The 14,828-nt window shown below is 35.6% G+C and overlaps 1 protein-coding gene across 39 annotated transcripts in view; it reads right to left on the bottom strand.

Moving 5' to 3' along the window:
* Positions 1 to 14,828, bottom strand: part of ZNF207 (zinc finger protein 207) — a 59,189-nt gene that overhangs the window by 27,979 nt on the left and 16,382 nt on the right. For 17 of the 39 annotated variants that reach the window (XR_011523514.1, XR_011523512.1, XR_011523510.1 and 14 more), the window contains 2 exons: positions 13,111 to 13,165; positions 5,125 to 9,232 (listed from right to left, as the gene is read on the bottom strand). The gene's annotated coding sequence lies outside the window, so the exon portion shown is untranslated. Of the gene's footprint in view, positions 1 to 5,124; positions 9,233 to 13,110; positions 13,166 to 14,828 lie in introns of those variants that run through there. The other 22 variants (XR_011523526.1, XR_011523525.1, XR_011523513.1 and 19 more) reach the window with 6 other exon arrangements.

The raw sequence follows: 14,828 nt of genomic DNA on the forward strand, positions 1-14,828 counted from the left end.
TCACCATTATCACAGCATTTTTTTATTTGAGGATGACATCAGAGATGAACCTACTCAATATAACAAACCTTTATTGCCCACTATGTGCCAGGAACTGTGCTATGAACCCGAAGTAGAATAACCTCTTTCAAACACCAGAGTAATAGTCACCTATTATGACTATTTCCAAGATACAGGCCCCTACCCAAACATGTTTAGATTGTTCTCAAGTTTTACTTTTGTGATCTCAATCTTCTTGGGCTATTGCACTGCCCAAAAGTCCTTCTAGGAACTGCAATCCTGATGCTAACACTAATCCCTGTATTTATCCCACCTACAACCTGCAGCTAGATCATCGTGGCCAATTACTAGTTCAACTGCACCAGTCTTGTTCCCCCAACATCACACTGACAGATCTTTTGCCTCTTGTCCAATATCAAACCTTTCTCTCTCGGACAATCTGGGTTTCTTCCTTTTGACAGCTGCTAAATTCCTACTCATCAGCTCCCTTTCTGGAAGTCCCACACTGGTAACCCACAGACTTGGCACAGGTGTTTGGCCCATAGTGTTTATTTTCAATTTTTAAACAGAACTACTCTTGTGCCAAATTTGAAGATTTCTAACTTCTTTAGAAAAGTGAAATCTGGCACCCCTGGCCAAACACGACACATGGCATGAGCCTCATTAGAAGTGTCATGAGTTCACCACTCTCCACTTGGCTTCACACATTTCTATCACCTACCTGGTTCTTGTAGGTCTTTCAGTGTGCAATCCCCATCTAGCCTACTTCTATTCTAAACTAGAGGTAATCTTTCACCCTCTAAGAAACAGAAACTTTTTATTCTGGCAGACGCCCCATATATAATTACTTCTCAAAAAATTTAATCTTCTTGGAAAAACATAAATTATATTGTTTTTCAGAACAGCTCTATTCAAAAGATCTTTGCTGTTGGAAAGGGTTATTCTTAGCCAATCATTAAGTACCTTCTAAACATTCCACTCAAAGGAAGAGCATGACTGAATCAGACTTAAATTTCACAACGGTCAAATAAAGGCATATATCTATTTGTACCTCTGTTTTGATGAAATCAATTAAACCACCACTGGCAAGTTAGCTGTATTAGGCAATCATTAAGTGCCTCTCTTTATGTAATATGCAGCAGCATGCTGTTTCAGAAATGCAGTGAACAAGACACAGTCCTGCTCCCAAGGAGGTTGCAGCCCAATACACACAGGCAACATTAAGTATCTGGTGCAATGAAAGCATATATGAAGGTCATAGTGGAGGTTCAGGGATTTAGAAGAGGAAATAATCTCTAAACTAAAATTTGATGTGGCGAAGCAAAAGTTAACCAAGTCTAAAAAGGTAAGGAGAGAAGACAAGGTATTCAGCCAGAGAGAAATCCTACTTGTTACGCCACTTCCAAACTTCAACTTTTATCCTGAGGGAAAAGAGTCGTCATTAAAAGAATGAGAAAGAGGAAAAGCAGCCCAAGAAATACCAAAAGGAATAATCTAGAGATCACCAAGAAGGCAAGAGTTGCCCTGCAAAAAGGCAGTACCAAGAAAATCAGAAGACAAGCCACAGATTGGGTGAAATTATTTGCAAAAATCATATCTGATAAAGGACTTTGTATATCCAAAATATAAGAACTCCCTAAAACTCAAAAATAAGATCGGATCCTGGGTGTGGACATGGCACCACTCATCAAGCCATGCTGAGGCGGCATCCCACATGCCAAAACTGGAAAGACTCACAACTAAAAAAATACACAACTATATACCAGGGGACTTTGGGGAGAAAAACGAAAAGTAAAATCTTTTAAAAATGGGCCAAAGCCCTTAACAGACACCTCACCAGGAAGTAAGCATATGAAAAGATGCTCCACATTATATATTATCAGGGAAATTCAAATTAAAGCAATATACCACTATCTATTAGAATGGCCAAAAATTCAGCACCACCACTACCACCAGCATCCACTACCACCACCAAAAGCTGGCAAAAACGTGGAGCAATCGGAACTCTCATACATTGCTAGTAGGAATGCAAAATGGTAGTCACTTTGAAAAACAGGCCGTTTCTTACAAAACTAAACATGTTTTACCATATAATCCAGCAACTGTGTTACTCGTTTACTCAAAGTAGTTGAAAACTTATGTCCACATAAAAACCTGCACACGGATGTTTATAGCAGCTTTATTATAACTGCCAAAACCTGGAAGCAGCCAAGATGTCCTTCAGTAGGTAAATGGATAAACTGTGCTACATCCAATGGGATATTCTACACTAAAAGAAAATTATCAAGCCGTGAAAAGCTATGGAAGAACGTTAAATGCGTATTACCAAGTGAAAGAAGCCAATGTGAAAAGGCTATATGCTGCAAGATTCCAACCATTTGAAATTCCAGAAAAGGCAAAACTATGGAGACAATAAAAAGATCAGTGGTTGCCAGGTGTGGGAGTAGGAGAGATGAATAGGCAGAGCACAGAAAATTTTTATGGCAGTGAAAATACTCTGTAACAAAGGTCTAAAACTGCTCTGAAAAATAAAGTCCGGGGGGTGGCGGGAGGCAGGAGTTGGTGGGATTAGAGAGTATCATAAAAGGGGTTAGCCACAAAGAATGATACCTAACTCAAAGCAATAAAAGGGGGTAAATATAGACTGTCCTATAGATATAGTATCCAAAAGTTAAGGACCTTGTCTTTTACTGTCTTCATGAATTAGGAAGGAAAGTCATCAGACAAGTTCATGTGTGGTGGCAAGGGGTTACGATGGAAAAGGACAGATTTGAAGAGATGTGCAAGAAAGGAGTGGAAAAGGTTACTATACCCTTACACAGAATTGCTTTACAGTATCACAGGCCTAGAAAGGTTGAAATGTATGATTATACGTTACACATCTACAAGGGATGGTCAGACATTGTTACAGACAGCAACTTGCAAGGTTGTGTGATTGCCTTCAGTAGTGTAGCACTATAACCAATATTCTTCAAAGACGGAGTATTAATCGTTCACTCAAAAAATCTACTGAGCACCTACTACATAAACAATGTACCAAAGACTTAAATGAAGGGGAATTTCCAGGAGTCAGCAGATTAAAGCAGAGGGGTGAAGATGTCATGAGGCCAAAGAGAGCAAATGTATTTATAAATAACGGATTGATTTGTTTTAGGTAATGAGCAGCTCACTGATCCTCTCAAACCCCACGTACAAATATCTGGAAGGAGTAGCACACTCACTTCAGACAACTATTAGAAACTACCTCTGCGGAGAATCAGGTTTCAGGAAGGTTCTGCGAAGAATTCAGACAGTTCAGTTACATGAAACAGGACTTCCATGGGCATGGCAGAAAGGTTTTTGAGGGAAGGGAGCAATGTCTTACACTTAGGAGAAAATGGCAGAAAAACAAACATTCACAGGAAGGCGCCAAGGAAAATAAAGGTCTGAGGTATAGACAGCTTCCAAAACATTTTAAGCTGGCCCTGGTGGACAGAAGGAACTGCAGTTTTACCTTAACCCAATCAATAGCACTCAGAACCAATCACGGTTCCAGAATCCTACCACTCCACGTTACAAGGCCAACGGCGATGAGGAAATCATGGCAGCCTCTGGTGATCTGGGCGTACAGACTTTAGGTGCTTCTGAAGAGCTGTGGAGTCTGAAACAGCTCTTGTCAGTGTTAGTTTTATGATAAAAATCAAAGGCACTCCAATTCCTAGCAGAAAGGTGTACCCCTAACGTGGTATTCAAGGACCTTTACACATTAGCCTCAAATTATCTTATCCCATTTTCTACAACTTTGACTCATATACCTCCGTATACTGCTGGGTTTTCCAATCCTCCTCCTAACACTTTTTTCAATTTGTCCAAATTACTAACAATCCTTCAAGATCTAGTTCAAATGTTACCTTTTCCCTGACACAATGCAGGTGGAATTAAATTCCTCCAAATTTGACTTCCTTTGGGGGCATCTTCACTTTCTTCTTTGTGTTAGCATTTAACCTTCTTAGACTCTAACAGAAAGACTGAATTTTGTTTTGACCTCTCAATGTCCTACTGAATCCTCAATAAACATTTCCTAAATGAATGTCTTACATATCAAGTGCAGACTCAATCATGTGTAAAAGAACTTTAACTTTCAAGTCTTCTTCTTTGCCTCTTTCTGTGCTTACATTAAAAAGGGTCGGAATCATCTAACTTCTTCAATGATCGTCCTGTCACAGTAATTCATAACACGAGTTAATTTCAAGTTGTTTTGAGTCAGGTTCTTCTTGCCCTCTAATTGGTCCCTATACTGCCCACCAACTGCCCATATAACTTAGAATTTTGAAAATCATAAACTATATATTACTCACCAGCTTAAAGTCCTTCAATGACTTTCACTGCAGTAAAATTCAAACCATGGTCCTATGTGTGATTTGGTCCATCTACCTTTCCAATCTCTACTCCCGTCACACAAACACACCCCCTTCCAATCCACCATTCATACTTTTTTTTTTCCCTCCAAGATGCTGTTTTCCCATCTCAGTTTCTGCCCCGACTATTCCTTCCGCCTGGAAGACTGTTACCCAACAGAAGACTTTTTGCAAGGGCTAGCTTCTTAATTCCTCAGCTCCAAGCTCCCTTTTTAGATACATTTCCTATCTGTACCAGGATAGTATCCAAGTGTACAGTAGGCTTTCATATGCATTTTCTAAATAAAGTTTTAGGTTCTCAGTAACTACCCGACCCCACTCCACACCTGCCATTTCCACTGGTCTGACAAAGCTAAGCTCTTTTACATATAGTAAGCTTTTCTCACAAGCCTAGGAAATATATTACTATCGTCATTTTAGAGAACTTACTGAAGGTCATAAAACTAGTAAGCGATGGAGGATCTAATTGCAGGTCTAAGTTTTATGCCTAGTCTAAACCATTATGTGACTTCTAACTCTACCTGTTTAACCTTTTAACACTTTATCACATACCCTATACCATACAGTCTAAGTATCTTCATTTACCCCATATTTTCTCCCAATAGACATTCCATACTTAATAAAAATAACTCTGCCTTATTATTTCTCAGGGCGCACCTAAAACTGTAACTCACTCTCAATATAAACTGTTCTGGATATAACTTAATAAAACGGGCTCAGACAAGTATAAATAATAAATGAAAATTTTTATTCATCTTTGTAAATAACACTCAAATGTTTATGCTCAACCATAATCTTGGAACAAAAAGAGGCTTGCTTTTAATAATGCAGGAGCAAAAATCCTTCAACTTTGAGATGAAACCAGACAAACTGAAAATTGCTTCAGATACAAAAATAAAGCACCATTTTTCAAATTGTGGTTATGGCTTTCTTAAAGCCTAGCAAACACCCCCAGAACACCTCAAAAGAGAAACAAAAACCTTCAGTGTCTTTTGAGCTCTAATTATTATATGGTTTCATATACTAAGAAACATCTCTTCCCCCCAAAATCTACCAGTAGACTAAAATTCAACAGAGGCAAACACTATAAATGTGGTCATCCATTTCGTTTTTCTTTTGCACTAGCTTTCAGGTGATACGCCAAAGTAACAAAATGCACTAACATTATTTGTGTTAAGAAATTTTTATTTTAAAATAAACCCTCACAAAATGCATGTATTAATTACTACAGAGTTTTAACGTTGCTAATTTTTTAAGCTCGTTTAATTACAACATTTAAATTAGTGAGTTCATTTACTTACATAAAAAATTATGCTACTAGTCAAGTTTTCTTATTTACCTAGGCATTTCAATCATGCACAAACTACCACTTATCCTCTCTTACTTGTTTTGTTCAGGTTCTCCTTACCATCATATCTCCTGTAAGACTTGCTCTTCATCTCTCTCCTTGCCAGTACAATGCTGGAGTGAAGGCTGGAGATTGAATACAGGGAAGGGGCCCCTCTTTTTTACAACCCTGTGGGATCTTGTGCTGCTTCACAAAATACTACTACACTAGTTTGGAAAGAAACGGACATATTTCTCAGAAATAAATCACCTTCCCTGGTGTAGCAATTAAATGTTCTCACTTTAACCTCCAATTACTATCTTATTAACACAACATCCCAGAGACAAGGGGAGATTCCCTATCTCAGCACCTTTTTCTCGTAATTTAAAAAGGACTGCTTCCATGCACACAGAATATTGGCTTAATAAAATTGTACTATTATGCAATGAGTCCTACAATATTCCAGAACGAGCACAAAGATTTTTCCCCCCATTTTTGATCAGCTGTCTACTGTTAGTTTTAACTGGAGCTGAAAAACAGAAGGCTTAAGTAAACTGAAAGTCATCGATGGGTTTAATAGGGACATTTAAAAAATTGTTCTTGAAGATATATTCTTTGCCATTTATTTCTACCCTGAAAAAAGCTCGAAATACAAAATTAGTATTTAAAGCATCATACAAAATAAAAAGAAAACAAACCAGACAAAGGAGTAAGGTACACTTCAATTTAATCACTGCACACAAGTTTGTAAAAATGCTACACGCACTTACATTAAGTCGCAAAGTAGATTCAAGAATTCTTGTTCACCTCTAATACTATTTTAAACTATGGAAATTGGGCTACTTAGTCTCATCACTATTACATGCATTTAAAGTTACATACTTACCAAATTTTCAATGTCTGCTTATCCTTGCTAGGAAAGGACAGAGTTCCTTAGAAATTTACTTCACTTTAAATCTTAAAGACATAAATTGAGGGTCCATACTTTGTTTAGTGCTTATCTAAAAGAATACATCACCATTATCACATACTCAGATATCAATTTTCAGATTTATTTTAGAAGACTATCAGTGTTTATACTAAAAAGCATTAGAGCTTACTGTTTATTATTGGTGTACAAAGATCACAGCAGGAATCACAATGTGAAAACATCCTTAGCATATACCGACAGTAGCTAGGATGTGGCTAAAAACTGGAAGGAAAAAATACAAGTGTCACACTGAGGGAAGGTATTAAACAGGGCAAAAAGTAATTAGAAATATACTCAGAGGCTAGTTTTCACTGGAACACAGTCCCAGAAATCAGTATTTCTAATCCAAATTTTTCATGCAGGGTTAGAGTGATTTAAGAATACACTTGAAATTTTCAAGCCTCACTCAAAGAGAATCCTATAAGCAATTAGTCTGCATGATCAATTAGCAAGCCCTCCTTCAACCCTACCCTCAGCTTAACTGCTTATGAATCACTGCAACAGCAGCCAAAAACAACAGAGAAATTCTGGTATTTTAATTTTACGCCTATGCAACGTTGGAACCAAAAGCATCGAGAAAAAACTTTTAGCTGTCAACTAAAAAGAAAACTTTGGGCTTGAAAAAACAAATTTGGGGGCCAGGCTCGTGGCGGAGTGGTTAAGTTCACACGCTCCACTTCAGCGGCCAGGGTTCGCCAGTTCCGATCCTGGGCACGGACCTACTCACTGTTCATCAAGCCATGCAGTGGCAACATCCCACATAGAAGTAGTAGAACTTACAACTAGGATATACAACTATGTATACTGGGGCTTTGAGGAGCAAAAAACAAGAGGAAGACAGGCAACAGACGTTAGCTCAGGGCCAATCTTCCTCACCAAAAAAATAATAATAAATAAATTTAAATGCTAGTTAGTTTTAAGTAAAAATATTTCTTCCATCTCACCAAAAGGAAATAACTTATGTGAAGTTTTTGCAGTTATAGTCTATTAAGTGACTGTGAGGAAAAAAGTGAACCCAGATTATCAGGGAAATGTCACAAGGTAAAATAAGCACCTTATTAATATTCTTGATTCAGGTAATATCTAAAGAGTATAGAAATTCAGATTGTTCATTTCTTTGATCAAAGTGTCCCGTTTCAGTTAAATTTAAGAGGAAAAATTATGATATATAAAAGTATAAAATAGTACTCACCAGAAAGGCAGCTTTAAAGAGATGGTTTTAAGGAAAACCATTTCCACTGTATCTACGCCATTTCTTATACAGATTAAACTGTGAAAGGCAATGGAAACTCAACCCCTTAAGCAATATTATATTAAAAAACAAGTGGATATCTTGTAAAATATATTTTATTATCAGTTGATAAATCAAGTTTTAAAAGTTTAACTGAACACATGACTTTCATATAAAATAATGTTAGGATAACTGTTTTCAGTTGATAATCACCATCCCAGTTTAATAGGAGTACAAGATCAGCTAGTTTTATAGATAGTCTCAAAGTAGACATCATTATTACACTTAAAGTGAAAAGGAGGAAGCCACGCATCCTAGTCAGTGTTACAGATTGGAAGGATGGTTCAGGCTTGTATAAAGTAAATCATACATGCTTTAGTCTTCTCTTCAGTGTTTTAAATTTTTATCAACATAAAAGCACAATATTTAAAGGTTAAAGGAAATCTCTCAAGAATGGCTCAAGACAATGACCTCTGGTAGAACCACTTAAAATAGTAACAAAAACTTTAAGGTATCTTTCACAACCCATTACATCCCCACTGCCCCTAAAAAGAAATAAATGAAGAATGTGTCTAGATTTCTTGATGGGTAGTCAGCTTTCATTTGAATATTAAAAAGTAAGGTTATTCTTAGTTCCAAGTAAAATGAACCCGAGGTGGTGGTGTACCAACAGAATAGGTCATAGATTACAAAAAAGATGAAGGAAATGAGTATTTATTTACAGTAAGAGTTACTAAAAACATGTAAGAACAAAAAAGCAGTATAAAAACATTTTCTAGCTTATGACTGCAGACCATTTAGCATTGCTAGAGGTGAAGAAACTTGACTTTTTTCTTAGGTTGATTCCTACTGTAAAAAGCTAAAAGGCAAACGAGTACCACCATGGAGTGGCTTAGGTTAAGTAAAAGACCCTGGACCCAAAGCCCTGCCCTCCATATCATGATATAGCAACATGAGAATATAGCCAATTGAAACTTTCACTATCTTTTCCTTTTGTGTACAACAAAACTACTTAGGTTCAACTACAACCAGATAATAAAGGAGCAGTTATTACACCTTTATTACAACTGAGGTTGGCAAACCTAGAGCCTCTTTGGCCCAAGTACTGAGTGTTTGAAAGTGTCCAATGGATCTATCAGTTATACTCACATTTAAGTAACTGCACAGCTTTCTTCCTTGTGTGGGTTATATGGATATGTTTGAAAAAATAGGAACATCAGGTACTTACAGATTAAACTAACCTGTACTGGCAGGGCTGTGGGATTTTTCTTCTCTACCAGTAAGTAGCAAATGCTGAAATTCTGCTGCTAGTTAACAAAAACACAAATTGTATTAAACTGAGGAGTTCAATCCATAGTTTAAAAAGTCAATGTGCATTAAATTTCCTCAGAGCCTGACAATAATACATTTAAAAAATTTTCCCTAAGTCTTAGAAAAGTTACCTTACATTGGCTATTAAATTTAGAGTGACCTTATGAGAATGAGGTTAACAACACTGTATATCTTTTGGACAACTCTGAATTTAAATAAAATATGTATTCCAATGCGTATTACATGGAAATTTTGGTTAAACTTAAAAACGGGGCATACGGCTAAGAAAAAATCTCTTAAACATGATAATTTCTAAATATATGTAGACACACTCCATAGAGGCAAGGAATTTTTAATTCAATTTTCAAAACCTGATTTAATTTTCTTATGTTAGAGATTTTCAATTTTAAAAACAAGGGCTGTAAAGTAAATTCCATTGCTTCTCTTCTAAGTACACTAATAAGCTATTAGCTAAAAGGCAGGCTTGCTCAATAACTAGATGCCCCATATTTTTCTAACTCAAACTTATAGAAACTTTAATAAACTCTTCCCTTGGTCCACTTGGATAAAGTAGCCTTGCCTTATTAGTAGACACAGGCAAATGATGCTGCAATCTAGTTTATTTCCATCTCTGGTTAACTGCTGAACCATATATGAATAAACTGTTAAGAATGAGCTACATTATAATAAATGATTCAGTTAAACCTTAGTAACAAATGCAAACCAAGAGCAGGGATGCTGTTACCTTTCATTACATTTAAGGTTCTTAAGTCTAAACACTACAATGGCCTCTCTCCCAAATAATCACTATTGGTCCGTGTGTAGTAACCTGGGGAAACACCATTCTTCACTTTTATCCAAGTTGGACATCAATGAATTTCATTGACAGTTCCTCAAATTTAACAAAAGGTGAAGGCATACAGATTCTTTAATAGTAAAAAGAAAACCCCACACACAGAATGCCACAGGGTTTGGAGAATTCCAATACAGGACTTCACCTTTTTATAAACATAGCATTACAAAACCCATCACCAAACACACAAAACATTACTGAAGCTGTGCCATATCACAACTTTATACACCATTACAGCATTTAGAATTAATGGGTGGGGTCCAAGTAATCAATCGTTAAAATAGTTTACTCACATGTATCTTCTCTGCAGTTAATTTGATCAAAATTAAAACATTTACACAAACATATTTTCATAATATAGCTGGTGATTATAAGCTTCCTAAATAACCTAATCATGAACCAGTCTCGATTTATAATAGTGTTCAATTTGCTTCAAATAGAAATAGTTCAAATTAGCTTCAGTGAAGATCTCCTTTGGGTCTCCAATTTCTGCCTTAATCTGACTTCTATGTCCTGCTTAGTAAAACAGAAATATTTTCCCTGAGAGATTAACTGAATAAGAGAGGATTCAAAAATGTCAAACTAATATGGTTTCAAGGTATTATTTTTCTGCAGTTGGGAAGAAAATGAAAAGTTCTTCCTTTTGTACTGCCAAATTATTATATAAGAATGCACAAAGCCCAGAACAAAAAAAAGCAACAAACAAAAAAAACATGCTTAAAAAAGCAATTCTCTTCTGAGGCTTACTGAAGAAATCTAGTTTTTTAAAAATGCTACTTTCAAACTTATTTCCCAACAACAATGCCAAGTAGGAACATGAAAACACTAGGAAAAGTTGGAAATATTTAAAGTATTAGGGAACTCAAACTGAAGTTCCACCTTCTCCATTTCCTATGCATTAGTTTGAATTAGATCCATAATAAGGGATGCCTAAGAGCCAAGACATTAAAAGTATAGTTCTGAAAATGCAACGTTATTATAAAATTGTGAATATCCACTATGTACACGACACTATATACATCATTAACCTAAGTGTTTATTTTGCCAAGAAATATCACACAGAAAAGTTAGATGATTTCTGCACTATAAAAACAAAAGGTTATTTATTAAAATGATTCGGATGACAGAAAAGAAAATACTGAGGGGGGGGAGAGTAACCTTCACTACTATTCAAGTCATGAGACAGCTAGCAGAAGTGTAATTGGGGTAATGTTTACTTACAAAAACCTGCCCTATAATCAATAGTCTTATACCTGAATCCCTTGTTTTAGAAGACTTTTCCATAAAAGATACAGTAAGAGAAAACAGTTTCATTTCAGAATAACATACAAAAATTATTCAATATTAGGTCGGTGACTACTACCTTTTCAAAAAGACATACCTGATTTATATACAATTTTAGGGTACATGTTTAATATTATTTCTAATCCCTAACCAATACAAATGTCAGTCTACTCAAACAAAATTTTATCTCAGTAAAGAAGTGACTTCAACATTTCTTTTCATTTACCAAGGTTTGCCAGTGGACATAACAGATACCCAAAAGTTATGTAATCCTCAAAATCAAATTTGTCTGAGTCACAGAACTACAGATATATCAAAGAAACTATATTTTAAATTAGGTATCTATATCACCTTCAACAAATTATGCCACCCTTAGAAAATCCCTCCCACCTCCAGTACTCAAGTTATGTAAGAGCCTATTTCAGTTATATTATTTCAATTATCACTATCAGAATTAGGACAAGCAGCTTCACTCTTAAATATTTCAGTATATTGGGGGATGGTGGGTGCAACAGAAAAGGTGTAATTACTGAGTCGGTTATAAAATATCCCAATAGAGTATTTTTGTTGTGACAAAATTGTTTTTTCAAACATTAAAATATTTTTCCATGATTCAGTTACAGAGAAAAACATGTTCTAATCAAACAGGTGAAAATTTGGAATTTATTTACTGCATGTTTTTTGTTTCCAAAAATTAAAACCACAAAGAAACACAATCCTTGGTTTGCTAAATGTTGTAGTATGTTACTTGTTACTGTTTGTTCAGCAGAAAATGCTATCTGAGTAGAACGATGACTTAAACACAGGAAAAAACAAAAATAATCCAGGTTTATGTTTTGGCCTGTCTTCCAGTTCCCTCTTTATCCCCTATAACATACACACAATTTTCTCACCAAATAAAAGAAAATTTTAGTTGGAAACAAATGTGGATAGTTTTCATGTGTGCATACTGCATAAAATATTGTTCAATAGGGCTGAAAATGAACCTCAAAATCGTTTCAAAACCATAGGTTCAAAAGACTAACTTTACCACAAACGGATCCAAATTTCAGTTTGGCTACCTGAAAATTAGTAATCTAGCCACTCTCAGGTCGGTAATACCCAAACTCTTTTATCTCAAATGTGTAGTGTATACACATACATACCACACACACACAACCTTCCCACTCTTCACAGGGCTCTACATTAACATTTGCTCTAATGTGGTGAGGTTTGAAAATATCAAAAATCATAAGCATTTCCAGATGACTTTTCAACCTTAATGTTCAATGCATAACTTTGGGATTAAGAATGCAGATTTCAGTATCCAGTGGCATTTCCAATGATTAAACTTATCCTTGAAGTTAAATTTAATAGTTTGAGGAGAAAATAACCAGTAAGATTTTCCTAAAAGTGAAGTGGAAAATTTGAATGAAATATTTCATGCCTCCAAATCAAGAATGTCAAATTTTGTCGATTTTCTTAAGTTCAATATAGTAATACCAGCTTTACTGAGGCCGTTAAATATTACGCAACACAAAGTAAATTACACAAAATTATATATATAAAATATTTATTAACACCACAGTCAAACGTGAATATTAATATAGAGCCTTCTCTGCCAAAAGAGTATAAAAATCCTAAGTTTAATTAAATTTAGGGGCCTTCACCAAACTTGCTGCAAGTTTGGGGACATAAATATCCAACAGCCATAAAGCTGTGAAAGCCCCTATAAGGAATAAAATAAATCCCACTTGCCTCAGACTGAACAGGGCAACACTGAGACTCAGCCTCAGTCTGTCCTATGGCAGGGCTATAGGAAGAAGAAAATTTTAATTTTAGAAAAACATTACCCAATTAATTTAAAAGACATGCATTAAAAAAATCCCAATGATCAAGCAAGCAAAGGAAAAAAGAGCAGCTCTTTTTTTTTTTTAAAAAAAAACTACTGTTCACTATAATCCCATTCTGAGCCCATACTTATTTTGTTGGGGATCTCCCAGCAAACAACTAAGTTTAAGCTGAGTTTTAAGTTCAATATGTAACTTGATCAGTGGAATGGAGTACAGTGGGGTTTTTTCCCCCATTCCTCATAGTATATGTGTGAGAGATTACTAAAACAATAAGTATTCAAGTCAAATGATAACTCCAGCAGCCACTAAAAAGTTGATCCTCACCTGCTGGTCTTGTTACTGTCAAACAGCAGTAAAATTTCTACAGTAGAAACTAGTGCCAGACAAAATGTTTACGTTTTTCTTTTTTTAAAAAAGGTGATATAGGAGTGGATGGAAGGTAGAGCCAAAGCTGGCAGCCCCATTAATCTTACAACTTCCCTAATTACAGCAATCACAAGGCCTGCCTTAAATACATCAAATCCCAAAAGTTGTCTTCTGTGAGGGCAGCTGAAGTCTACTTCAACTCAACTTCATCTATTATTTAAGGAAGCATAAGTCAAAGTAAGAGTTAGTTCAACATAATTTGTTTCACTCATGATTGAACCACACTATGGACCCCAGAAGCAGTTAGGTAAACGATATTTTCTAGAAGCTTAATTATGCTCTGATGCATGCACAAACTACACTTTGAACGTACGAAACGGGCACCACCTGAGCCATACATCTCCAAAATACGAGATGTGCTTGTTTTTTAAGCGCCATCCATAACACTTTGAATTAACTTTTAATAGGAATGCTCTCACTTACTTAAAAGTAGTGTTTTCTCCCTTCCGACCTCAGAAAGCAACAAAGCTTGATATAAAAAATCTGTTCTCTTTGCATTAAATGCAAATGAAGATGCGCACAATTTCTGAAAACACTACTAATACATTTGTAGTTTGCTGATATGCCTGTACATGAAATGCTTGAGAGACATCTGGTTTGGGAGAACACTTGCTATTTAATCATCCTAAATTTAATCATGTCATGTTTACCTTAAATATTTTCAACACTGGCTTTTCCTTGGCAGTATGATAAATGTGTTGTCAAATCTAAGAAGTGCGTATTAATTCCAAAACTATTTAGGTAGGCAGGCATTTGGTGGAGAAAGGCGTATGGGACTTGGCTGCTGGCAGAAGGAAGAAATGATTCTTGGTGACACATGGATGCCACCTTTTCAAGCTATGGAATATTTTGAATCTCAACAGTACCACAGCACAGGAGCTATAAAACCACCAGAGCAAAATATCAGATTTAAAACAGCACTGAGCTTTATAATACTTGCAATGTTTTGTTTAAATCAATGACTTTTACTTGTCACTTAAATACAGACTTTTTTATGATGGTTAAAACATTTTTCATTATTTTCCTATAAGGTTAAAATCTTGTTTTTTTAAAACCAAACTTCAGATTTTATGTCTTCCATCTACACCTTCACATAGACGTTATAAAGAAATGCTACCATTTTCTTAGAAGTCTAAACTTTATATTGAGGAAAAACTTGAGTTCATTATATTAATAATTACACTTTGTACAGGTCAT

The sequence above is a fragment of the Equus przewalskii genome, chromosome 10 (genome assembly GCF_037783145.1).
Source record: "Equus przewalskii isolate Varuska chromosome 10, EquPr2, whole genome shotgun sequence".
NCBI classification, from domain to species: Eukaryota; Metazoa; Chordata; class Mammalia; order Perissodactyla; family Equidae; genus Equus; species Equus przewalskii.